This window comes from Lissotriton vulgaris, chromosome 10 (genome assembly GCF_964263255.1).
Source record: "Lissotriton vulgaris chromosome 10, aLisVul1.2, whole genome shotgun sequence".
Lineage (NCBI taxonomy): Eukaryota > Metazoa > Chordata > Amphibia > Caudata > Salamandridae > Lissotriton > Lissotriton vulgaris.
The window spans coordinates 735,492,252-735,519,007 of NC_141698.1; the positions used below are offsets into that span (position 1 = coordinate 735,492,252).

Here is a 26,756-nt window from a genome sequence, read left to right on the forward strand (position 1 = left end):
TTTATACATTATCATTGTCAAAGTATTGTAGCGTAAAACGCTGTCCAAAAACGTTCTACAAAAATAGTATTCTTTGAGTAAATGCAGAGTCAAACATGGCTGCAAGTGTATTAATCGGAAAAAAACACTTTGTATACCCTGGAAGAGATGTAACCTCACAATGCATAGAAACAACTACATGGTGTGGTGATGCCAACTAGATGTTTTCTAGTAGGTAGAGTTTTTACTTGTTTGTATTTCAATTCTCAGATCGTTACTAGTCAGATAATAATCCGATTCTTCAACTTTCAGTGATCCCAATAAACATGTTTCTATTTACGAGCAGGTATTAATAGCCTGATTGCGTGTTTGGCTGATCAAAGTGAAATGCTGGCAATCATTTAATTTGAAACGTGACCTTCTTTTTTCACACATACTACTTTTTAGGTTTCGACCTTGGTGGGGGCACTGCGAAGCAGTGCCCCTCCCAGTCGAAAGCTATTGTTTACTATATGGGGGACTTGAACCCGCCCCTTCTTCCATTGGTTAGCTCCATAAATGGAGGCTAGCCATTGGAAGAGATTGGCCGTCAATCACGTTTTCCAGTGAAAACGCGATTCGGGGGCGTTTCTCGGGCTTTTTTAAAGCCCCGCCCCTTTGTCCCGGGCCGCGCTGTGATTGGCTGCTGGCCCGGGACACCCCGTGACGTCATTCCCCGGGCCGCGCTGTGATTGGCTGCCGGCCCGGGACCTGACTTGTTTTCATTCCCTCACCACACTGCCTGGTATTACACTTGCTCACGTGGTGCAGAGAATAATATTACAGCAGTGTCACCAACTTAAACACAACCATGTCCCTCGACTTAACATGGTACTCTAATCGTGGCACTCCCTTAGGCTAAGGAGGAACTAAGTGCCACTCAATTTCCCCCCCGATACCTGGAACACAGTCAGAGTCAGACACATACACCTCGTAGGGGAAAGATCCCTGCACACTTCTAACAAATTGGTGCACCTAGAACCACTTCTTATCTCATCAGATCCATTTTTACGAAACATCTTTTGTAGCATATCTTGATAATCTATGACCTCGAAAATCACAAGCACATCTGCCATAGGCACCACCTCTTTGTAAACCTTACCCTTGACGGACTACCCCAAAGACCACAGCAGCTACGCTCATACGCCAGTAGGACACCCACACTCACTTGAGGTGGTCCAAAGAGTGGATACTGCGGGACGAGCGCCCAGGGCCGCCGCCTGCGCCCCAACTCCGTGACCTTCCGACACATTTCGGACACCTCCGGATCCGGTTACTGCATGTCCCGGGACAGGAAAAAGAGCAGGCCAGCGCTGCTCTGTGAGGTGACTTGTCTTTTCCTGCAACAGCGACACGGGGCAGGAGCGTCCATAGGAAAGCCTAAGCCAAACACTGCCTGAACTACAAATCCCGGCATGCATTGTACCTAGACCTGCGCAACAGAAACCTTGTCGCTAAGTACAACAGTGTCTGCACCGGCCGTCACACAACATTTTCGGCCATCTTGGAACTGACTTTAACTCGACTATGTCCGTCTTCTCTATCAATTTTGACGTTGAGAGAGAAGAGTGATACGATATGGAGAAGAGCTCTGACCTGAAATCATGTGTGGCGGACATTTTGATAATGGAACCATAATTCACAAAAGCAGTAAGTCAGGGTAATATAATCTAATATTACAGTAAACCAGTTCAATTTGTATCCTTATTATAGGATTACCTTGCCTTAATTTGTAATACTAAGTTATATAATAACGTGACAAAAATAATTAACAAATAATTTTGCCAGAACGTTTCCCTGTATGACAAATCTACCTATTTACAATGCTTCTCTTGTTCTTACCCTAGATTTTTTTATTGTTTTATTTGGGGCCATACTCTCTTTTATAGAGCGTTAGATCGTATACCTTTGTAATATGGCAGTTCCATACATGTAGCCATCCTTTGCATTTGCGTCCAATTCGGTGCAAGTAAGGCCCGCCCCCAATTTTCTCCTGCAGACTGCTTAGACTGGTCTCCGCAGAGTCAGAAACTGCGGACCTGGGGTAGCTGTTAAAGCAGGGTGCTTAGAAGACATGCGAGGAGGTAGCGGGCTCCGCTGTGACCAAGGTATGTACAGTGACCCAACTGCCACACAGCACTGCAGAAATTGTCGGAGTGCCACCTCTGCCTGGAAAGTGGTGTTGAAGAACCCACGATTTGCAAACCCTAATAGGCAACATGATGTGCGAACAGTAATCATATACAGTTTAAAGATAAGACGCCCTTTTGGTTGAGGGGCCAAGCCTAAATGTGCTCCTAGGCAACTAAATCATGATGCGGTAACTGGATTTGCAGGTTAGGTGTGGGGCGATCACGTTACCAGCTTCTGACCTGCATCGAACAGAGCTGGATTATACTTAATTAGTCACAAAAAGGCTGCATTATACAATATTCTACATAGTTAAGACATATACTTCAGTGCGCCTAACAATTTTGATGGGATTCTAATAGTAGTAAGATAACTTAAGATAGTTCTTGGAGAGTTGTGTTTCGTCCAGTCACTGTTTTGACTCCCAAAGTACCATAAAAGATTACTGCGAGTGCTGTAAACCACATCCTGTAACATGAAGATCATAGATTTGTATTTTATGTAGATAGGTAAGAGGGCTACTGATTTTGACACTCCGATCATTTTGTTATTTCTGGTTTATACGTTTAAATTGTTCTAATATAGCACAGTGATCTATTTACTGACATCACTGAGCTGCATGCAAACTGTAAGTCATGGGTTTAGGTCCTTTATTGTTTTCTTTTTCAATCTGTTGTTATTTTAAATTAGCAAATAAGGGAAGTAATAAGGTATTTTTCATACAGACAAAGACAATCACTGTGTTACATTTTATATCCTGACTTTGTGTTTCTCCCAACCATTCACTTTTAACATATAATGTCTACAAGTAAAAACGATCTGTGATTCCTTTATCTTTAAACCCTCATTGTCTTATGTTACATTTCCTGGGCATTGATTTACAAACATATGATTTATTGCACCCCTGTGTTTGATGAACAGCCCTTTAACACCTTGCACTGGGATTAGTAGCGCTATAAAATTATTACATATAACAAATAGGTGTCTTTTAAATCATTACTGTGTAGTTATTCATTCACACAGATAAATCGTGCATGCACATCTCTTACACAGTGTGTTGAACAAAGTCAAAAAGCTGCCTCCGAGTCATACTTTCTCTAGAGTGCTTGTGAAGTGATAAACGGTGTGCCTTTGTTTCTTGGCATCTAGGTGTTATGCTCCAGATGGCTCCTAGCCAAAATTATAGTTGATCAAAAGAAGGGATGATGAACTTTTAAAACTGACCTTTCTTTTAGGCCCGGTTGGAAGTAAATTAAGAAAAAAAAACCTTGTTGCCTGCAGGTTGCTGCTCCGAACAGAATGCAGACATTGTGAGGGCACTGGTGAATTATGTCCCCATGTCTCAAAAAGACACCAGGACGAATTCAGCATGTTTTTTTCAGAAATAGCTGCCAGAACATGATCCAGCTGGATCCCCCAACTTTCCAGCAGTGCCTTCCAAATAATGAAGGGGCTTGTGTCTTTGTTGCTCTTCAACTAGTCATGGTTGTTATTAGGTCTTGCCACAGACACACAATCATTTTTAGGTTTCGACTGGCGTACACTGCGCAGCAGTGTCGCGCAGCTCGAGAAATTTTGTTTTTCAGTACTGGGGTTGAACCCGCCTCTCTCTTCCATTGGCTAGCTCCATAAATGGAGGCTAGCCATCGGAAGAGAATGATGTCAATCAGGCTTGGAGCAGATTCGTGGGCGTTTCTGTCTTTTTTAAAAAGCCCCGCCCCTTTTTGCCGTCATGTAGAGGTGGGCCATTGTGGGTGTTTCCTTTTTTTTTTCTTCCCAGGGCTGTTTTTTCGTCAGTCTGTGCCAGCTCCGCCGCTCGCTCGCAGTCCCCTCCCTGTGCTCCCACGGGGGGCGGCTCTGACAACGCTTGTTTATTTAAACTTGTTCGGTTGTGACTCAACATTTTTCATCTATATTAACACTACTAGTTCTTTGTAGAACCTCTTTATTACTTCCTAACAGATCGCCAACATTCTGTTAACAATTAGCTTCGTACCGCCACTTTTTAGCACAATTCCCACTAATAATGAACTCTTGGGACAATATTCTCATTACAGCTCCAATGTTAGACCTCAGCGTTATAATTTCATGTTTACTAACATTTGATAGGCTTTCTATACTGTTTCAAAATGGCGGCCTCGCTTTGGCTCCACTGCCACCCACACGAGCTGGTCGTCTTGGTGTGGTCCTCTTTTTATATCCATTACGTGCGGACGCTTTGGTGAACAAACGCAATGTCGGCTCACCTTTTTCCATTTAAACCGGCATTCGGTTTACCACTGTTTCTCCGGTCGCGTTATCATACGGACCCATTTGCTCGTCTTCAGGTAATCCCATAGCGATAATGTTTGCTCCTTGAGCCTGTCAAGCAGCTGGTTAGTAGATTATCAACTTTACCACAGCCATGTATATCTTTCTAGCCCTCAGATATTCTGTGGCTTTGCTCTCCCCACGCGACTATACAACATGCTTACATTGACGCCAGTCCTTCACTCAAGATTGGTATTGCATCTTTTTCTTGTTAATACGTTTCAGCGCTCCTCCGTGTTTCTGTTCTTACCCGTGATACTATCTATGTTCCATTCATGCACAAGGAAGGCCGCTTTGCTGTACTGTCCGTGCACGTCGGTCTTTGCTGCCTGCGGCTGCACCTCCTGTCTCCTGAAGTGGTGACGGAGGCGCCCTACAGGGCGGGCTCAGGATCTGCCCCTGGGGGTGGCATTACTCTCCTACTGGAGACTTGGCACCAGTGGTGGCAGTTGACAATTGAAAGTGGTGGGGCGCTCTGTGTGTGTGTGGTGCTCTGTGTGTGTGGTGCTCTGTGTGTGTGTGGGGGGGGCTCTGTGTGTGGGGGCTCTGTGTGTGGGGGCTCTGTGTGTGGGGCTCTGTGTGGATGGGGCTCTGTGTGTGGGTGCAAATGCAATAGGTCTCACATTTGCAAGAGATTAGGCTTTTGACATTATAAATGGCAATGCCTTTTATTTATCTGTTTTCAAAACCAACACATAAATAAAAATGTTGTCATTTACAATGCCAATAGCTCTAACTTTGGAAAGGGCGAGACCGTTGCATTGTAAATGCTTGTTTTCAATGGTTTTACATGTGATCAGAACTCATCCTATTAATACATCTTATTTGGGTCCGATTGTAATTGTTTGTCAACTCGTCCACAATAAACGGGTCATTTCTTATTTTAAGGTGACCCAATTTACTAAAACGAATACATGAAGTTGTTGCTTAAAACCTCTCTGTCAAAACAAGAAAAAAACTCTAGATGTTATTTTGCCTTGATTAAGTTTACATTTTGTTTTAATGCTGATTCACTTCCAAGAATGTTATTGGCAGTGGTTAAACATTAACAGTAATTGCCAGTAGTTATAAGCCGTACATCTCGAATGTGTCACAACTTTAACAAGAACATATAGTACAGATCACGTTTTGCTGTTGAATTTGATTTGAGACCTAACATTTGCTGACATAACAGGGAATAACTTAATAATTTAAATCTGATTCAGTGAGCCTGAACATAAATTATGAGAAATTGTGAATTATTGGACAATATTGTAGTAATTAAAAAGATTGATTGTATCAAGCAACAGAGTAATTAAACGGGATGAGTAGGGCTCACTGGAGATTGGTGGGGGATTGCCTCATGGTGGCTGAGCAATGAATGATCTCTTGGGCAGTAGGAAATAGGAGGCACGATTGATGGCATTCAGAATAATGTGATGTGTCAATCTAATGTTGATTTTTAATGATCTATAAGTATGAATCAGAGAGAATAGCACTGGTGTTCTTTAGTTCTTTTGCATATTCATGTTGCGGGAGGCCATCTATGGCACTGGATGGTAAGAGTATACAGGTATTCGTATTCAGTAGTGGTAAAAATAGGATGAATATCTTTATCTATATTTAAGCTGTTTGTGCCACTGAAGGGAGGGCTGCACCCAGCAGGAACCTTTGTTTTTTCTTGCTGCATGGCTTGACTCTGGTGAAAAGGAAATATCTGAGGCCAAAGAAGATTGATCAAAAGAGCTGTCTTGATCTATCGCTAGCAGGGTATGAGCAACCTGCAACGAAGGGGCTTTAATGCCGCCTCCATTTCATTCTACCCTATTGCCTGTCAAGTGAAATGATCTTCTGGGCTCCTCTCGTTCTCCTATTCTGTTCACTGTCTACAAGCAGCCCTTGTCAGCCATAATCTGAGCATTTATAGTTTGAATTCCTTCAGCACTCTGTCAATTCTTGCCTTATGGTCACCTAATACTGTCTGAGGATCAAATTGCTGAAATAGCTTTAGAAAATGGTGGTTCTAATGCTGGGTTTGTGCAGTTTGTAGACACCTGACGTATGACCTGGACCGTGTCAGTAGCAAAGGTAAATAACCTAGACTTTACTTTTGCAAAATAACTACAAATGAGGAGGCAACTAAATCCCTGTAGTCTCAACTTGTTTTCAGTCAATTACCTTATTCAAGAAGAACTTGCCTTTCATTCCATCTTTTTTTTTTTGCGTGGCAATTATTTTATTAGTAAAAATTAAGAATTGTGCAATAACAAATTCAGTGACATGGAAGTCCAGCTTATTCGCATATTGACATACAGATGTTAAATGTGATGCATGCTCCAATAACAAACAATATTTATATGCAATATTTAAGAAGAAAAAGGGACGAAAAGATGTTACTTCAAAACATGGACGATAAACCAGTTAGGCAAAGTCCTAGTATAATAGTACAGGTGGGAGGAGAAAGGAGGCACCATAATTGTGATCAAGAAGCATTCAGAATCCATGCTATTTATGGGGTGGGAGGTTTATCCTGGAAAATGGGGGACCACATAAGAAGAAAAATATCTGCTTTGTCCATAAAGCTTTAAATGACCCTTTCATAGGATTTCTCTGTGAGCCATTCTGCCTGTAACTGCAATTGTGGAGAATGAGAATGCCATCCAATACAGATTTTGGCAACTATGATTCCATCTCATTTCAAGGCCCCCATGGTTGGTCCTGGGATCTTGTCCAGATTACCCTACACGAATACTGTCAGTAGAGACTATTTATTTTTCAGAATATTCAAAATATATCTGTAAAACTTGTTTTTATCTTGCAGCTGTGTGTAATGTCTATTTGGCCTATCAAACCATGACTCATAGGTGGTCAGCACATGAAGTTCAAGGTTCTGACACACAACTATTTTTACAGTCGGCGTCCTAATAGAGTTTTCTACACTCAGGAGATTGCCATTTGTTCTCTGTCATTTGGTTTAAGAAAACTCACTTGGTTCGGGGAGGTAGCCTTTATAGTTCTGGTTCCCCAATTATGGAGCATGTACCAGTTACACTTCGGGCCAACCAAAGTCACAATATGTTTTGGATGTAATGTGAGACTTATCCTTTAGCTGACCTCTCTCCATCTCCTTTTTCTCCCTTTGGGTAATAATGCATTCCTAGCACCGGGAAGCCTGTGGGTGCACCTGTCCTTCTGAAATATCGTATTCACTCATTCATTGGTTTAAAGCTTGGGCAGGGTTTGAAGTAGGAAAATTGAGCGGTAAGGTTCATCCGGTTGCTTCAGACCCCAGGTGCGTTGACATTCTCTCCTGTTTGCAGATGCCTGGTCCCCTTCTCTGAAGGCTCAGACTCGACAAAAATGACACATTTGGATGCTATTCTGGAGATTCCTAGCTCTTAAAAATTAGAAACTGCAGCATCTATTTCTTTATGTTGTTTGGTTAAGCAAGGATTGACCACAGAGGTATATAGATCATTGTCCAAGAATAGCTTAACAATAAATTGATCTAATATTCTATGGACCATCACATTGTACATGTGAAAGGTGCTACATGCCATAATCCCTACAACAAACTCTAGTGAAACCAGCTGGTATGTATTTGGGTAAAGCGGGAAATAAATCTAAAGCTATTGTTAATGAAATGTATTATTAGCCATTTTAAAAGATTTCTAGCGAGCTGAAGCATGTAGAGAATAGCACATGCATAGTTTGGAATTATAGAATTTCCTCTGCAAGATCTAGTAAGATGCATGCCTTAAAACAAAAACAGTTGGGTCTGAAGTCGCCAAACTTTTTTTTCCTTGGTTGCTGGGCCTTCACTTAATTTAGATAAGCCATGTCACAAGTCCACAAATGACCAAACTGCATCATTAGCAGCCATACAGATTTTCTATTTCCTTTTAACAGCACACTACTGCTGCTCACTGAAACAAAGCAGCAGTTCAACCTTCATTCTGCCTTCTGTGCACACTTCCTTACATTCCTTAGTGTACTACTTGGAGTTGCACCAACAATAGTACGTGTGGATTCTCTGCACAGTGCCTCACTAAAGGCATTGGCACATCCTTCAACATTCAAAGAATGGAAGCTCTTGCTGTCAAATGACTTCCAGGAAGTTGGCGGTACATTAGGCAACTGACAGATTGTGGCGCAGGTCAAAATAGATCTAGGCATGTGACGAGTGTGACTTCCTAATGACCATATCCACGCCAAAGCACTATGCAAAACATGTAAGCAAATAAAAGCAATCCTCCTCAGTGAGTCCGCTCACATGCATCCTGAATTCTTGATGAACCTCGATTTCTTTCCTCAGCCCTGGCCCCTCCTATCGAGAAAATCAGATGGTCAACTAGCACTCATTGTTGGCAAAGCCAGATATTTGTACTTTATGCTTAATTATCTCTGTTATACCAGCAGTTTACAAAAATGGAAAATCATTAATGGAGCCTGTGTAATTCTTAATACACTTATCGAGATGCAAAGGTAGCTTTTATCACAACATTTTTGGGTGTATTTTTACTCCTTTAAAACCCTTTCCTCACAATGATTCTCCTTTTGAATATTTTCCCCCTCTATGCCGTGGCACACTGCTTTATTTATCCTGAAACATACCAGTGTTGAAGATATACTCAACACGCAACAGTTCTATTTTGAATTTATTCTGCATCCAATAGAAGTCACGGACTAATCCTTTTCATGGTCTGTGGATTTTTGGGTAACCCCATTAATTGTAACACTGTAAATGACAAACGTTACTTTTACCCACTTTAATGTAACTTGTCCTACCGACCACGAAAAGATGGAAAGTTTCAACCGTGAGTCGACCTTTCTGAGATTTCAACTTGTGACCTACAGTGTTTCATTGCCACTTGTGAGATTATCCAGGCGCTGAATAGGTGAGTGTAGGTGGGTGATGAGGCTGGGCCTGAAAACAGGCAGTCTCAAGGTCCTGCAAGATGACTAGTTAAATAGCCAGGTTTTCAGCTTCTTGCAGGATGCATAAAGTGAGGAGGAGGCCCTGATATAAATGGAGAGATGGTTCCAGGATTTGGTTGCTTAGTAGGAGAATGATCGATCTCCCATTCTGCTTCTGTGGATGCAGGGTGTGTGTGCAAGTGATGCTGAGCAAAGTTGTCTGTTGGGTTGATGGAAGTGAAGCCGATGATTGAGGTATGCGGGTCCCATGTTGTGTAGTGACTTGAATGCGTGTGTGAGAATATTGAACTGGCAGCACTTCTGGATGGGGAGCCAGTGCAGCCCTCTGAGAAGGGGTGTGGTGTACATTCGGCGCGGAAGTTCGAGGGCGAGTCTGGTGGTGGCGTTTTGGATGGTTTGAAGTCTGTTAAGGGGATGGTTTGGGATGCCGGGGTAGATTGCATTTCCGTAGTACAATCTGCTTGTGATTAGGGCCTACGTGATGGTTCATCTGGTGTCCATTGGGAGCCATTTGAAGATTTTACGTAACATGCGGAGGATGTGGAAGCATGAGGAAGTGACAGCATTGACCTGGGACTTCATGGTGAGGTTGGTGTTCAGGATAAGGCCTAGGTTCCTAGCATTGTTGGTTGAAGAGGGGTGTGTCCAAGATTGGCAGGCCACCAGGTAGAGTCCCAACGTGCGCTCTTATTTCCAAAGATCAGCACTTCAGTTTTGTCTGTGTTGATCTTGAGGCAGTTTTTTGTCCATCCAATTTGCCACGCAGGTCATGCATTTTTTGAAGCTGGTCTTGGTGGTGACGATGTCGTCTGAGAGAAACAATGAACTGGATTTCATTGGTGTAGGGGATGATAATGATTCCATGGGATCTTATGATGTTTGCCAGAGGAGTCTTGTATATTTTGAAAAGTATGGGGCTGAGTGATGATCCCTGTCGGTCTCCGCAGATGAGGTCCTTGAGTTCTGATGTGCACAGCAAGAGCCTGAGTCATTGTGTTCTTATGGAGAGGAAAGAAATTATCCATTTGAGTGCCGGTTCTTGAATTCCCGCTGTGTTTCATCTGGTGATGAGTGTGTGATGTGAGACCGTGTCGAAAGCAGCAGAGAGGCCAAGATGGATAAGGGCGGCGATCTGTCCACAGTTGAGGATGGTGCGTATGTGGCAGTGTTCAGGATTGTTTCGGTATTGTGGTTGTTTGGGACTCCTGATTGCGAGTTATCCATGAGTTTGTGGCATCCTAGGTGGTCCGAGAGTTGTTTGTTGGTCTTCTCAATGAGTTTGCCTTGGAAGGGGAGCAGCAAGATGAGTCCGTAGCTGCTGAGTACTTGGGATTTGGCTGAGGGTTTTGTGATAAGGGCAGTGATTTCTTCTTGTTTCCTGCTATCTGGGAAGGTGTTTTTTTTTAAGGGAGGTGTGGATAATGGAAGGAAGTGCTGCACTGATCGTGGCTCTTCCCAGGTTGTAGATATGATGTTGGCACGTGTTTTTGGGAGCTCCTGAGAGGACTTTTTTCATTTCTGCTGCAGAGTGCTCGATGGCTATATGGTTCCGTACAGCCTGCGAATGTCAATGGGGGTGGCTGAGGTTTAAAGTTGCTATAAATCGTGGTGATTTTTTCATTGAAGATGTCGATGAGTTTGTTGCAGAGTATTTGTGTAGGGGTGATGGGTTTGCCTTGCGTTGTTGGGTTGGTGACATTTTAGACAATGGTAAAAATGTTCCGTGCAGTTGTTGGAGCTAGATTTGATTGTCAATGTCCGGACCTTTTTTCTTAATATCTTTTCCTGATAGTGTCTAAGTGTGACCTTGTAAATGTTCCTTGAGGTAGTTCCCCAGGTGGTTTCCATTTCCTTTTGAGTTGTTTGCAAACTCTTTTGGATTCTCTGAGGTCCGCGTTGTACCAGATAGCTTGTTTATGGATCTTTTGGGTGTGGTGTTTTACAGAGCACAAATTTATTGGCGCAGGTGGTGATCCAGTTGTTCAAATTGTTTGTGTCGTTGATGAGGTCATTGGTGGGGTCTGGATAGTGTAGCTGGAGGGCGTTGAGCCATTCAGTTTCTGTAACTTCGGCTAGCAGCAGCTTGGGCGTTGCTAGACTCAGTAGGGTGGTTAGTTGCCCTGGTACGTTGAAGTGGACATTGGAGTGGTCTGTCCATGTGAGCCGAGTGATGTAGCTGGCTTTAACCTTGTCGCTGGAGGAGAAGATGGGGTATAGGGTGTGTCTGGAGATGTGGGTTGTGCCTTGTACAAGCTTGGTGAGGCCAATGTTCTGTAGACTTTCTATCATGTATGGTAAGTTGGAGTCCGTTGGGTCTAAGAGATGAAAGCGGAGATTTTTGCCTAAGAAGCCTCCCCTGCCCCAAAGTAAAAAAAACAAAGTTCTGAGCATACCTCCAGTTTTCTGGAGAAAATGCAAAACCTTGCATGGACTCCAGGGGTGCAGTGCCTCCAGCACACGAGCTGAAAACTTACTCTATGTGGACTATCCAGCTCACTCATTGCTCAGCAGATGATATTTGTTCCTCATCACGTGACCGTGTGAAGAGTTCTGATATCATGAGGCACGCCGCGGCGCCTTGTGAGTTGGCACGTCAGAAGACCTGTGTCACTGGACCTTGGAGTTCTTCTTTGTAAGATGTTCAAAAGGCTACTTTTTACAGCCTCTACATTATGAGATCTGGGTTAATTTTACATTGATGATCCGGTGTCTACGGCAGATGTCAAACTTCCATGCCAGGCCCCAGTGTTTTATTCTGCTACAAATGTGCGTCCGGGGTAATTGTGCGTGGAATAGTAGAGTCGTTAAAAGGTGGCTCGCTTATCTAAAGGCCTAAGCATTTGCAGGCACAAGATGTGGCTTACACCATCTTGCAACACACACTATTTTCGCAGACGCTCTGCAGACTGACAACCATAGATACCCTTCTCTTATTTTTTCATTAAACCATATGCCGCTGGCACCACTCGAGCAGGAGGAAACCCATAATTGCAGCCAAATGGTGTTTATTCAAGCAAGATGTAACCCAGTCTATCTGAAGCCTGGTGTCCTGTGCACCGAGGAGCTGGGTCTGCCAACAAAAGAGCTGAAACAGAAGAAAAGAATGAATGCCTCGAACAGGGGACTGATCTTTCAAAGGCCAAAAGTTTAGCAGTAATGTAATGCAGGCGTTCTGCAGCTTGATGCAATCTGGTTTACTGCTAGTCTTCCCTTCTCTTGCTCGGGTACTTTTACAATCTTCACACCCTGAGTCAATTTTGTGGCCCTAATTGCTTCTGCAATGTCCTTGAATTAATTGTAACGGTGTAACTTTGTTACTTGGTTGCATGGAACAAAAATACAGTTACATTGTAGTTTTATAAATGTGTCCTTGTATTTATGGGTTGATATTTATGTAGCTAGAACCTTGTTATGAAGCAACAACGTGCTGTATATGTACTGAGAAGAGTAAGAAGGCTGTACAAGCTACTCTTATTTACATTACACTTGATCTAATTTTAGTCACACGGAGATTAAGTGATCTGCGAGGGTGACTCATCGTGATCAAGTGTGGATGTCTGGTTTGGATTCCAGTACTCCAGGTTCCAAAGTCGGTCGCTTATGTATCTTTTCCTTTCATGCCGAGAGTAGTGTTTTGAGTCTGTGATGATTACATGTTTCAATGTAAATCCAATTCTAAAATGTGAGTTGTTCTTTAATGGTGTCATTTTCATGCTTAAGAACACGTGTATCCTTTTGCGTGTTGCAGACTTGCAAGTTTTTGCTGTGACTTAAGAATGCCTGAAACTGTACGCTAAGCCGGTTTCTACATTACTCTTCTCTGTGGTAAGAGAAGGTGTTGATTGTGGGGCAGGCCAAAGTATATCTCATGGGGGCTATGGCAATGGTTTTGCATGGAGAGTCTAAAGAGACTGGAGTGTGAACACCTAGAGAAAGGTAGTGCATTTCCAAGTATCTCCTTCACCACAGCTTAGCCAGGAGTAAGTGGCATTACAAGTTTACAATTTCATTTAGTGGCACGTTTTTCACAAACATTCCACCCATCCCTCTAGTAGACATAGTTCGTTCAATTTCAGAATGATCAGAATTGGCACATTTCAAGTTAAGGCAACATTGTCAAAGTCCTTTGCCCAGCCTGCTCTTAGGGCACCTGACATGTTCTATAATCAGTTCCTGTGCCTTATGCACATTAGGGTATGGCGTGAAGGGATGCACTGTAGGCCCCAGGATCCTTGACAGCTCTATCCAAAGGGCACTTCTGTGACTATGCTCTGTAGGTGCAGGGTATGACCTTTGGACATGCACTGCCGCACTACAGGTGGGCACAGCACCGTCAGGCCATGTCTTGCTCCCACTGCCCCTGTTTGCAGTGCCCGCAGGTAATGACTGTCCGAACCTGTGTGCAGGGCACGACCTGCTGCCTTGTCCTCGGAGCCTGAAGGTCGTGTCTGCCTGCTGTCACCGTGGCTCTGACTTTCTGCTCGCTGTAAACACTCTCCTATTTCAGGACAGTTACAGTCCTTACATTGTCTCCCTGTAAAGAGCCTTTGTATTTTTAAAGCCCTTGTCCTATGTCATAAAGCTATTCACTGTTCTTCGGCCCATTCTCACTATTTGCAAGGTTTGTTTAAGCCTTATGCCCCTCGCAAGGTTCTTAAAATCTCAGCCTACCAATCTGCTATTTGTTTCTCGTTTGTCCATGTCCCGTACAGGGCATGCTTTCTCAGTCTGTATTGCTATAGCATGGAATTCATGGCCCTCCGAGCCATATCTGACTTAACCTGTGTTTAATTGTCTCTGTTCATCATTTTTGCCATTAAGTCCCTGGAAATTGTTTTACTTTAGCACCAGGATGCCCCCGGGTTAGCTGCTTTCTTCTTTATAAATAAACTTAAGTACAATTACTGAACAAAGAAAATGCTCTCCAGACATGTTTTTTGCTCACTACACATGTCTGCAGTACTCCTGCTGCAGTACTCAAAACATTTTGACCTGTACCTGTTCCATGTTGGTACTGAACCCAAGGCCTGCCTTTTGGCCATGCCCTATGCCAAGTACCTCTCTGCAAGTTTTCTCCATTTTGGTAGCCTCTCTGGTTCAAATGGGAGACTTTTAGGCCACTTGTGTGTAAAGGTGGCCCAAAAAAATAATATTTATTTCCTCACATGAGGTTCACCTACCCTGGTCTAACTTAAAATTTACTTTCTTTATGCCTTCAAAATGTACTTTATTCCAGAAAAGAGCTTTTTGCTAACCCCTCAGGCTTCTCCAACGAGTAGCTTATGAGCTACGGGTAGCTCTCCACGTACTTGTAAGTCGCTCTCTTGTGTGCAGCCGACACTACTTAATTAGAGGCGTTTTACTCGGTTGAATTAATATATGTGTACTGAAATATAGAGTGTATAGTTTAGATGAAAATGTGTTTATTTTCAGAACTCATAAGCTGATATTTGGAGAAAGATGGCTAAATTTCCAAAATATATTTAAAGCTGAAATTTGAGTGATAAATTATGTGGCATTGGGAAGACGTTTATTACCCTTCTTCCAGAGAGTTTAGAGCTATGGCTGTTATGTATTACCCATGTAGAGGCATTCCATATTGACAAAGCCTTCCGTGCATTACTGCTGGCAACCATGCCAGATGTACTAGGTGATTGCTGGTAATAATCTCGCATTTGGTGGTCTCTAATGTAATCTTGTCTGATGTGGCCCCTATTACAACACTAATTGGATTAGTATCTCTTGATGAGTTTAATTGAACATAAGTAGATATTATTACAAACAAAAGGTTGGAGACCCCTGAGTCTAGGTTGGGTGTGCTCTACACTCCCCCACCCCTCGAAGGTAATGTATATTTATTTTGTCCAGAAATGATCCCATCGCTGTGGCCCCTTCCGCCCCCAAATAAAGGGGGGTCTGGGATCTTCAGTCAAGGTCGGTCGTAATAGGGCTGTAATAAAATATATATATTTTGCCAGTAGATCGATAAAAATTTATATTTATGCTCACCAACTCCTGTAAACTCTCCTGTCGAAATGGGTGTACATTTTTGATGCATCATTTTAGGAGATGCGTACTTAGTGGACAGACTTACAGTACACTGAAATTGGGCCCTTTCCTGGCAAACTGCATCTACCTGCAAGTTTGGTATCGATCCATCGCAAAGTTTTTTCATCGTCAGTTAACAATGCTTCTCTCTGGTATTTTAAGCTGTAACAGTAATTTTTTGAAAACCCATCTCAGTTTCCCTCTTGTTACCAAACTACAAGAACTTCCTAAGATCGACATTAGGTGGACAAACTCTTGGAAACCATTCTCTAACAAAACCCGCCTTTGAGTTTGGACTATAAATATAATCAGAAGCGCAACTAGAGCCACATTTCGGGGTGGACTAGTAAAAATTTCGGGGAGGCTAAGTCTTAAAGTAATAAGCAGAGTTGAGATGCAAGGGCACTAAGAAGGGGGTGAAAACACAGCCCAATGCCTGAATATAATAGATTTGTATTGTGTTCATCGCGCAGCTATACTTAAAGAACACACGCGGCCTAGATCGGGGAATTGAGCCCACCACCGTGCAGTGAATTTTGCTGGATTATTCTACGGCCAATCATTTTTCCAAAAAAACATGGGATACAATATTGCATTTTATATTCAGTTTTGAACATATTCTGAATTATTCCCTGAATCTTTTTACCCACTCTTCCCCTTTATTCTGCACTTTAATTTTCCTGTCAATCTCACCCCTCGTTTATTTAACCATAAAATCTGACTTTTCTCCTATCTTCCCCTTTATCTACTCCGTCCGCATTTCACCAGCCTAATTCTTTTTTCATTCCTATTGATGAGTTCATTCTTTCTCCTTCTTTCCCAAACTCCTTTTCCTTGCTCCCCATGCTGTGTCCCTCATTTCCCACTTTTTGCAATTCTCTTTCCATTTTCCCTGCTGTCTTCCGCATTCCTGTATGTTCATATTTCTCTACCTTATCTCTCTTCCTCTTCCCTCTTCCCTCTAGCTCTTCTATCTCCTTTCAGTAACCTCTGCTATCTCCCCTTCTTTCTCCTAATTCTCTTTACAGTTGAAGGTGCAGTTAAATAACAATAGGGATATTGCCTGTGGGGTTTTTACTGGAGCGTTAAGAGGAAGCTGAAGACGATGCAGGATCTGACAGTAATGTGTCGACTGTGACAGGGATACCATAAGCACCTAAGACGTACTGGAGCAATAGAACTGGACAAGGCAGGGGTAAAATAGGATATATATATATATATATATATATATATATCAGCAGGCCACAGGGGTGGCCACGCCCACATGGGCGGGATAAATATCTCCGACAGTTGGTGCCAGAAACAGCTCGAACCTTCACAGAACTTTGTCCTGAGCCCCTGAAGAAATGCTGTGAAAGCATGAAACGCGTCTGGAAGGACTTTTTCACCAAGCGCAGAGCATCTGTTGTTTCGGGCTCAGCTTTCCTCCATCAATAAAGACAGCTTATCTTACGTACCTATGAGTGGCTCTCCTTCAACAGGCATCCTTTTTGGCTTGATATATATATATATATATATATATCACACACAGAGCAATAGCAATGGTGCCCTTGTTAAGGATGAGATATAACTGGTCATCTGATGAACAAGAACTGGGCCACACCCTCACAACGTTTATTAAAAGTCACTGATTTATCAATATTTAGTTTATGTATTTGGGAGGTTTGTACAGTACTTATTGCCACGTTGCAGTTATTCAAGGGGTGCCATAGGGTAGGTGCAGTAAACTGACACGGACAGACAACAGACACTAAAAATCAGCCACAGACCCCCGGGGATGCCCAGCCCTCATTGAAGACTAAGGCTCACCATATAGCCGTTCAACCCTTTTGCCCCAAACCCCGGGACTTTGCACCTGTAGTCTGCGGAGCAGGGCTATGCACATTTCATGGTACCCTATTTCGAGTTTGCCTATAATTTCTTCCAGTTAATGACAGAACTAACTTTTTGTGCAGTATATCCTGGCACCTCTTTTATGGATGTGAGCAAGGTACCGATTACAGAGCTAGGACTGTGTGCCAGGGCATGGCATGGCAGGGCAGACTGTGCAGTACTCCTGGCAGAGCCCCGCTCGGACTGCAGGTTTACATAGCTTAGAGACCGGGCAAGAGCCACATCCTTGGTTCACTGCCAACACAGCAAGGCCGCAAGCTATGCATTGTGGGTACTGCAGCCTGGGGCGGTGCACTCATGTAGGACAGTTTAAACAAGGCTAACCCACAAGAGAAAAACATGTATTTAGGTCTTGCTTTAAAGGGACCACAGAAACCTTTGAAAACAAAGCTCAAGTGCTTCCGTCTGCTGAAGTGGCCTTGGGACTAAAGAAGCATTTAGGGTTTGGATTTCTCACCTAATTCTGTCTTTGTTGTGGACATGGCTGCTTTCTTCATCTTTGCTGTACAGGGCCTTTATTGCGTGTGCTTTTTTTGTTTTCTATCGTTAGAGTGTAAAGAGAGGACACAGTTTACATCTGTTCAATAACTTTCTTTACACAGCTGTTCTCCGTGTTTTTTTGAAAACCTTTGTCTGTAAAATGAACCAGGTACCAACACACCAGAAACGGATAGCTCTTAATGCCGGGAAGATTTTTCTTGAAATACAAGGATGAAAGTTATCTACCATACAGGAGGAGGTTCCCATCCTATTGAAAAAAATTCACAAATTGCTTCATAAATCTGTAGGTTTGTTTTAAATTTCTTTAGTCTTGCTGGAAAGCTTCTCTTTTTAGCAAGTTGCTTTGAATGTGCCTACAGAGATGCATTAAAAAAACCTTCTCTTTCTGGAACAACACTCCTTACTAATGTTTTTAAGCATTGTATGGAGAAACGTCAGAGTTTTATTTAATTTACAGTGAAATATTTTTATATCCATTGTATAACAGTACATTTACAGTAAAAACAAAAACAGTAAGCCAATAAAAAATACAGCAATACAAGAATGGAGTCAAGGTAGTTTAGTAATAATTTTAAATGCAAAATCTGTTGGTCCAGACTACTCTTGATCGTGGTAACAAATATCAGATAATATAAGAACCGTTCCTCTTTTATAGCTCAAGGGATATTTCTTAAGTTATTGTGCCATATGTTAAACAAAACCGCTTTAGAGCATGCAAAAAGCAAACCAATACTTAAACTGGGATGTTCTACTTTCAGTGAAGGTGCATGTTCTAGTCGGCTATGCTATGCGAAGCTACAGTATAATTGATGTGCATCACTGACTATGCCAGTCTATTTGGATTAGATTTAACAGGTTTGACTCCAACTCTTATGATGCTGTGAAACTGCGACAGCGGAGACACGGTTATCTGTATCAAAGTATCCGTGTCTAGTAGCATGGGAAAAGAGGATTTCCTCTTGTCCCGTGCTACTAGAGGGGTTCCTGCTGGGATCCTGACCTTCTGGGCTGGTCCAAAGACACTGATGTGGACTGGGTCAGCAAAGAAAATATACACAGGGATTTGTGATTAATGGGGGAAAGCATGGTTCAGTGGTGTGTGGATGGAGGAGATCGAGAGATGTGTGTGGATCCCAAAGAGCTGGTACTGGAAAGTAGAGGGGCTTGTGGAAGTCGCGAGAAAGAGGCTGTGGCAACAGGGAACTGCGTATGGAAAGGAAGGGGACTAGGAGAGCACCCTAGGGTTTGGGGAGAGACAAATGAGCTTGCCCTGCTGATTGGGGGTGGTAGAGTAGAGGACCAGAATGGGGATGAAGAAGGTTTCACATTTGCTTTCCCTTTCAATACATTAAAATGGAAATACATGGGCATGAGGCAATGGCCGTGGAATGTGTTGAAAAATCTGCATTGAAAAAAGATACATTAAATGCACCCAGAGCCAAGTTACTGGGAACCCTTTGATATTTGCTAAGAAATTGTCTTGTGTTGTCTCCTTGCCCATGAATGAATTTCATGGTTTTCTTTTCTTTTCTTGTACTTATCTTAGAAGTGCATGTCACTCGGAAAATAAGAGTAAACAACAAGTATTGCCTAGGCAGACGTGCTACAGCCTTACAGTATCATTAGGTCTCAGCTACACAGTGCATGTGCTGCCTCTTTGAGATGTTTTGTTTACATACAGTGGGATTACTGCCCGCTCAGTTTACTCATTGTTTTGCTTCTGCTGTTTGTTAAGCAATGCCCATAATCCTTTTCTTGTGTTTGTCCTTCTCCCGGAGCATGGACCAAGTACTTGTGTTTGTACCTCCCCCCGAGCATTGACCAAGTACATGTGTTGCATGCCCACTCCCTGTTTCATGATCTCCCCCCACCCCACCTTCCTTCGTGTTTGCCTATGATCTGGAAGCCTTTTACCGTGTTGCTGAGTGGATTTCTATAAAATCGCTTACCCCCCTCCACATTCTTGTTTGTCTCGTCCCCCAATCACCCCAAATCTTGCCCCTTTCTGCGCCCTGTGGCTGTTTGCCCCATCCCTCTCCCATCACCATTGGGTGTTGCCTGCTCCTTTCCTCTCTCCTCTTGCTGCCCGTCGTCTTGTTTGCCATCTCCTCCATCCCTCATGTTTGTTGTTTTAAAATGTGTTTCTCTGCCCATGTTGCTTTATCCTTTGGCTTTCGAAAATCACTCGCGCTCTCCCCGTGTTGCACTAGACATCCTGAGCTCGCTCGCCAGGCAGGCTGTGTTTGGAATAGACACATCACCCCTTTCTTTCTGGGTTAATAAAATAGTCGAGAGAAGTCACTGGGCAGCAAAGGTTGCATCATAGCCATGAACGCTTGACAGACTAATGTCATTCTAAAACCATCCTCCCCCAAAGGCCACTACACTGCTGCTTCCTCCACAGCCACAACACTGCCATCTTTTCTCGAAGCCTCCTGCATTGGGGAGCTGAAATGTTCCATCAGAGTTTAAAGACACACTTCTGGCAGGGGTGGAAGGCGGCGATCTGAGAGGGCTGATGATGTTGTTTCCAGCTTTAGACAATGAAGAATACACTCGAGTGTGAACTACACCTTTATTTCAATAAAGCGTTTTCTACTGTGTTAGCTGCAGTATAGCATATGCTGGTCTTGTACCCATGTACCTTTAAATGTTTAATATTAGTGCATAGAGGCAGTTTCGTGTTAAAACGAATGGAAAGCTGGAAAAAAGTTAAGAAAAGGGAGCACAAGAAAGAAAGCAGATAAAGCTTATGAAAGCATTGTGGACCTGATCAGTCTTGTGTTTCTTCTGCAGCGATGCGTTCTGCTTTTTTCATGATACCCGATGAAGGTTTTTTTGTCCTCTGGTCCCATGAGCATCTAGGAAAAGTTGATGCCGCCCGCCAGGTCAGCTATTGTCTGTGCAGCGGAGATTCCCCAAATCCTCAGTTATTTACTTTGACGTAGAGCCAAAGCCACCAGGGATGCTCTGCTGCTTTCTGTACTGCGATTGAAGTTGATTGCAAGCTGCCAAACCTTATTCCATGGCATTGTGTGTTGTCCTTTGTGCTGATCGACAGTTGTCCAATTTTCCTTGCTGCCACATTGCTTCCACCCCCTCCTGTGTGTGTTGCTGCCGCGCCGCCCTACCTACCCCTACCACTCTGTTGCTAGTTGTCTCTGTTCCTTACCCCTCCCACCCCATTGCTTGTCCCTTCTTTTTTGCCAGGGCTCAGAGGGAAAGGTGCAGAGACCCTTCAACTACAGCTTTTCTCAATGGCATAGGAGAGCGGTTAACACTGCTGTCGAATGTGTGAAGTTATTTTTTTAGTGCATATTGTTTAAAGCCTACATGTCAGCTTTTGGCTTCTGTGAAGCATTTAAAGCCGCAAAGCCAGTTGTTGCTTGCACCCGAACGCTGCACCCAACTCCCTCCCACAGAGCTTTATTATTGATATAGTTTGCTTACATTCTAAACCAAACCACTGTTTAATCGGAAAATATACAGCCTTTCATGGCTGGTGTTTACCTTTTAGTAAAACAACATAGGAGAGAAATATGGAAGCGAAGTGGGGATTTCACTATTGCATGGCTGTTGTGCTTGCTTGAAATTCTTGCCTCTGAAAAAAGACAGTTTTTCCCTCTTAATTTTAATTTCTTTTTATTCCTTCGAGAGTTAGTTTATCCAGCTTTGTGCGTTTTAAATTTGCTTTGCCATGTTCTACCAGCGTGGTTGAAATAAAAAAGCGATATGAGAATACCAGAATAGACCATATCCTAGCGCTTTTTTTTTTTTACTTTCACCCATGCTGCAAAGCGGCGGTGCTGCTATATAACCTGGCTAAAATACATTGACATGGACAATGCCAATAGTTCTCAGATTGCAGAGACCTATTAACCTGGCCAATGCTTGTTTTTTAAGTCGCCCAAAATAAAGTATTAAATATATTTGGGCTCTGGATGCAGAGTAGGCTAGTATGGTGTTTTGGGATGCTGAAAGCAATATTTTTTCATGCATTTATTCTGCATTTTTATTTGCATCATTAACTCACATAGATAAAATACTTCATATCTGCCAAAGCTGTTGGTGCAATGGGCGTAGAGCTAGCAACCCTCAAAATCGTGTTGGGCTTTTCACTCGCACTGTAAGAGACTTTTCATTATAATAAAGTGTAGTTAGATGGGTAGTGTATGATCTGACTGCATGTTCTCTTAAATTAGCCTCCTACAAGGTCACTCAGTAAAGCATTCAGAGGTTTTTTTAGTGTTTGCTGAAGGTACCAGGAGATTCACTGCCCTAATACTGTTAAACGACACTAGTATCAACAGTAGGAGAATGCATCTGCAGTATGAGTAAGTTAATGTTGCTTTGAAAATGTTGGTTAATTAGTTTGAAAGGCAACCTCATGGACAGTAATTTAACAGGGCCAACATCACCCATTAAACAAGAATTTCCCTTCTATGAAGGATGAAAGGGGTGCACAAAATTAGTTAGCCCTCAAAGCAGTAGGGCCACAAAAACAGGATGGCTTGTCAGTGGATCATGTTTGTGATGACAAGAGAGAGACCAGGAATTTATATCAGGAACGTGTACCACCTTTCCTAATGCTTAGTCCCTTTGGTTTTCCCCAGCAGTGCAGTCGCTAACCTGTCATGAAGAGGGTGCTGGATTTTAGACTTAGGCTCCCAGTAGGTAAACTGCAAAACGAAACCAGTCTAGACACCATCATTTATCTGTCAAGAATACTTTGGTTCACTAAAACGTTTGACTGTTGTCCCAGTTTCTTCAATGGGTTTAACGTTTATTTCCCTTTATAGTTTTTGACTATAAACTGAGCAACCTAACAGATAGAGTTGACTAAGAGTCCTTATATATTTTTATTATTATTATGTTTGGGGAAAACTGAAAAGTGGCTTATTCTAGGTATAAACTACTAGCAGTCACTGGAAAATGTAAGTACTGTCACGTCTATTATTAAAGTATACAAAAAGTGATGGGTGGAATGCTTGAATTAATCTTGGACACTGGTAATTACTCAGGGCCGCATCCTAGTCTATTGTTGTTTTGCACACCTTGCCAACTCACTTTGGACCCAGCTACGTGCAAGTCAGTCTTGACCCTGCTCAAATGGAACAGTCCAGTCCAAACTGCCGAGCCAGGCCCACCCTGTACCAGAAAGCTTGTTTCTCTCTTTTTTATGAGCCCATCAGCCGGGTATAGCTTAGTTCCAATGACTGTATGCATGGGACCCACGTCCGAGCATACCCGTCCACTTAGGGTGACATATTAAAGTATGCAAAAAAGTGATGGGTGGTATGCCTTAGTGTGTCACCCTAAGTAGTACGTGTATATCCAGACATGGGTCCTGTGCACACTGTCACTGGAACTAAGGTGTACCTGTCCGATGAGTCTCACACCGTATACCTCGCCAGCCCAACTAAGGCTTGAGTTCGGCCTACAGAAACAACAAATTGCACGTAAGGGTGCTTACGCAAAATGCTGGCACAAAGTAAAAAGTGCGGAGATGGGCACCCTGAATACTTACTTATGGAATGAGCTGGAAAGAAACATGGACAGCCTTGCAATGGTCTATTTCCAATCAGCAATAAGCACCCTTGTGCTAAAAGACCTTTGGGAAGCAAGCTGCACACACAAATGCTTTAAACGGCTCGTCAACAAAACTGTGAAGATTTAATTCCTGGAAGAAGACAAAGTAGCATTAACAAGGACAATTCACGGGTGCTTCGGGATCCAGAGCTACACAAGGCCCCAACCACAGGTCTACCTAGGGATTGGCTTCTCAAGGGCGGCGAAGGAATCCTTTTTGCAGTTGAGGATGGGGGTAATACCATCAAAAGAACATCTTCCCCCGAGGAAACGCTTGGAATCCAACACAAAGTGCAGACTCTGCGAAGATCTAAAGGAGGGCGTTTTGCACTTGCTATGTAGCTGCAAAGCCCTAGATTTCGAACGAAGGAGACAACTAACACAGCTTTGGAACCAAAGACGTCTGCGAACCCGCCGACAGGCATTGTTGGCATGCTTTAATGGGTAGGACATTCAATTAGCCTGCAGACTGGTTGGCTTTATGAAATTAGCGAACACCGCGCTAAACCAAGCCGTTAGTCCTTGAACTGAAAAAACTATGATTTGCAAAAAACTCTTACATATAAAGAACTTATTTTTGCGAATGTTTGACTGAGTTCCTTTTTCTCTTTACTGCAAGAACGAAAATCATACACTGACAGTGCCTCACAGGAATCCCTGATTTTGTAACTCTTGTCTATTTAAAGATAGCACAAGATTAATCTTTGCACATATTTATTCTTTTTTATATTTATTAACATTGCAAATTTCGAAATGTTTTTATACTAACGTGACTTTAATGAAATGTTTTCCTTTTATCTTTTGCTTTTTTATGTGCTTTGCAAAAGTGCTTAACCAAGCACTTTTAGACAAATTGCAAAGATTTTTATTAATCATGCAATAAAGAATTTACTTACTGTCCGATGAGCTCATAAGTAGGGTGAAACTGGTCCTGGGTTGCTTGTGCTATGGTTCAGGGTGACCCTGGCTTGGCAGTTTGGACTGAACTGTTCCCATTGGAGCAGGATCAAGACCAATGTCCATATAGTTGGGTCCAAACTGACGTTGACATGCTGTGCAAAATAACAATGGATTGGGATGCTACCCAGAGTAATTACCAGTGGCTGAGATTAATTCAAGCATTCCATTCATCATGTTTTTTTGCAAATCAGTTCTTAGCAGACTAGTACCTTACAGGTATGCTGATAGTGAATTATATTAAAGCCCACTGCCTCTTGCTGTTACTGGAAGAAAGAAAATAGTTAGTGGAGCAACACAATTGATAAAGATATCAGTGAAAGTTTTACACACACACCTCCTCAAGTCGTTATAAGCGTTCTCTCTCGAGTCGGATGCAAAAGCCTGGAAATTCTTTTATGAAGCTGCATTACCTTAAATCATTACTAGAGGTCCCTTTCAAGTTAAATATAGGTTCTTGAAATGTCGATCACAAACCTGATGGGGTATTGTGGCTTCAACCTAGACATTTGCATATACACTCTTGCTACTCCACTTACTTTGCATGTATTTCCTATAGGCCGAATAAATACACTAAATCTAGTTTCTAGTGGTGGGTCAGCATTGCAACATTTATGATAAATGTCTTCCGTATTATGGAAGTAGTTGATGACACCCTACTATATATAATAAGGACAAGAATCTAAAATGTTCTGCACTATTTTTTGTGTGTATGCATACATTCGAAAAGGAAAAATAAAGTCCTTCAAAATGAAAGCGTCCAATGGCTTAGGTGAACAGGTCAGTCAACATTTTCTGCTGTGGTGGAAAGGAATAGAGTTTGAGAGACATGCGAACAGACAAATGGCGAAAGAGGGTTGACTAAGAGCATTTATAAGTATATAAAAAAAAAATATATATATGTATGTGAGTGTGTGTGTGTGTGTATATATATATATATATATATATATATATATATATATATATATATATATATATATATATATCCACTGAAAAAACCATAGGTTATAGACCATATATAGTTAGGAATTAGCATTTACAAAACCTTATTTTACTCACACAAAACCATTGAAATTCGCATATATAGTTAGTTGCACTAACTATATATCGCGCACCCGCAATCCACTGCTGATGATGTCACATATTACATCATTCATGACATGGTCAGTGACATCACTGATGACATCACTGATGACATCACTGATGACATCACTGATGACATCTCAAATGACATCACTGATGACATCACTGATGACATCTCATTTGACATTACTGATCACATCACTGATGATATCATTCATGTGATAATATGATGAACCTCTTCAGACTCTAATATAACCTTAGATACAATCAGTGTAAACAGACACTCACAGACTGTCACTCATCCATGGAGTTACTCACACACCTAGTCAGTCATGCAAAGAATCAATCACACCTCCATTTCCTCAACTATACAGTTATACACACCTTACTTATTCAAACATATACTAACACATATTTACTCTCCCTGATACAAGTTCACAATGATCCATACAGCCACTCACACATTCACTGGCTCTTATGCACAGTTATTTATATATGTCAACTCTCACATGTACTGTGTTTTACATATGTACTTACTTTGACATGTAGCACCGAGATATCCATTCACTCACCAATACACTCATGCACACAGTCAACCGCCCATACAGCTGTTTCCACATGCACTTTTGAACCCATACATCTAGTGAATCAACTGCTCACACATCTATGCATAGAGTCATACACCTCCCAGCCACCCACACACACACTCAGTCTCCCATACAAATACTTGGGCAACCAATCAATAACCCATATAGTTACTCATATAGCTACTGATCAATACATGCAGCAGTTTACAGAACAACAGACATAATGATGCAAAAATTAAGACAGTTTAGTCACTAACCCATGCACTCAGTGAGACACATTTAATCACTCACTCATACAGTCAGTCATGCACCTACTAAATCCTTCATCCAGACACTTATACATCCACTCATTCTTCAATATGTAAGACATATTTTAACTTTACAGAAACATAGTCACTGGATGTTGTCATCAGTGATGTCATCAGTGATGTCACTGACCATGTCATGAATGATGTAATATGTGACATCATCAGCAGTGGATTGCGGGTGCGCGATATATAGTTAGTGCAACTAACTATATGCGAAATTCAATGGTTTTGTGTGAGTAAAATAAGGTTTTGTAAATGCTAATTCCTAACTATATATGGTCTATAACCTATTCTTTTTTTCAGTGGATTTTCAAGGTTTTGTAAATGCTAATTCCTAACTATATATGGTCTATAACCTATGATTTTTTCAGTGATATATATATTTTTTTTTTCCAAAAACAACTTTACCATCAAG

General features: G+C 42.2%; 1 protein-coding gene across 2 annotated transcripts in view; it reads left to right on the forward strand.

Moving 5' to 3' along the window:
• Positions 1-26,756, forward strand: part of MPP7 (MAGUK p55 scaffold protein 7) — a 985,108-nt gene that overhangs the window by 700,755 nt on the left and 257,597 nt on the right. The gene's annotated exons all lie outside the window — the stretch shown is intronic.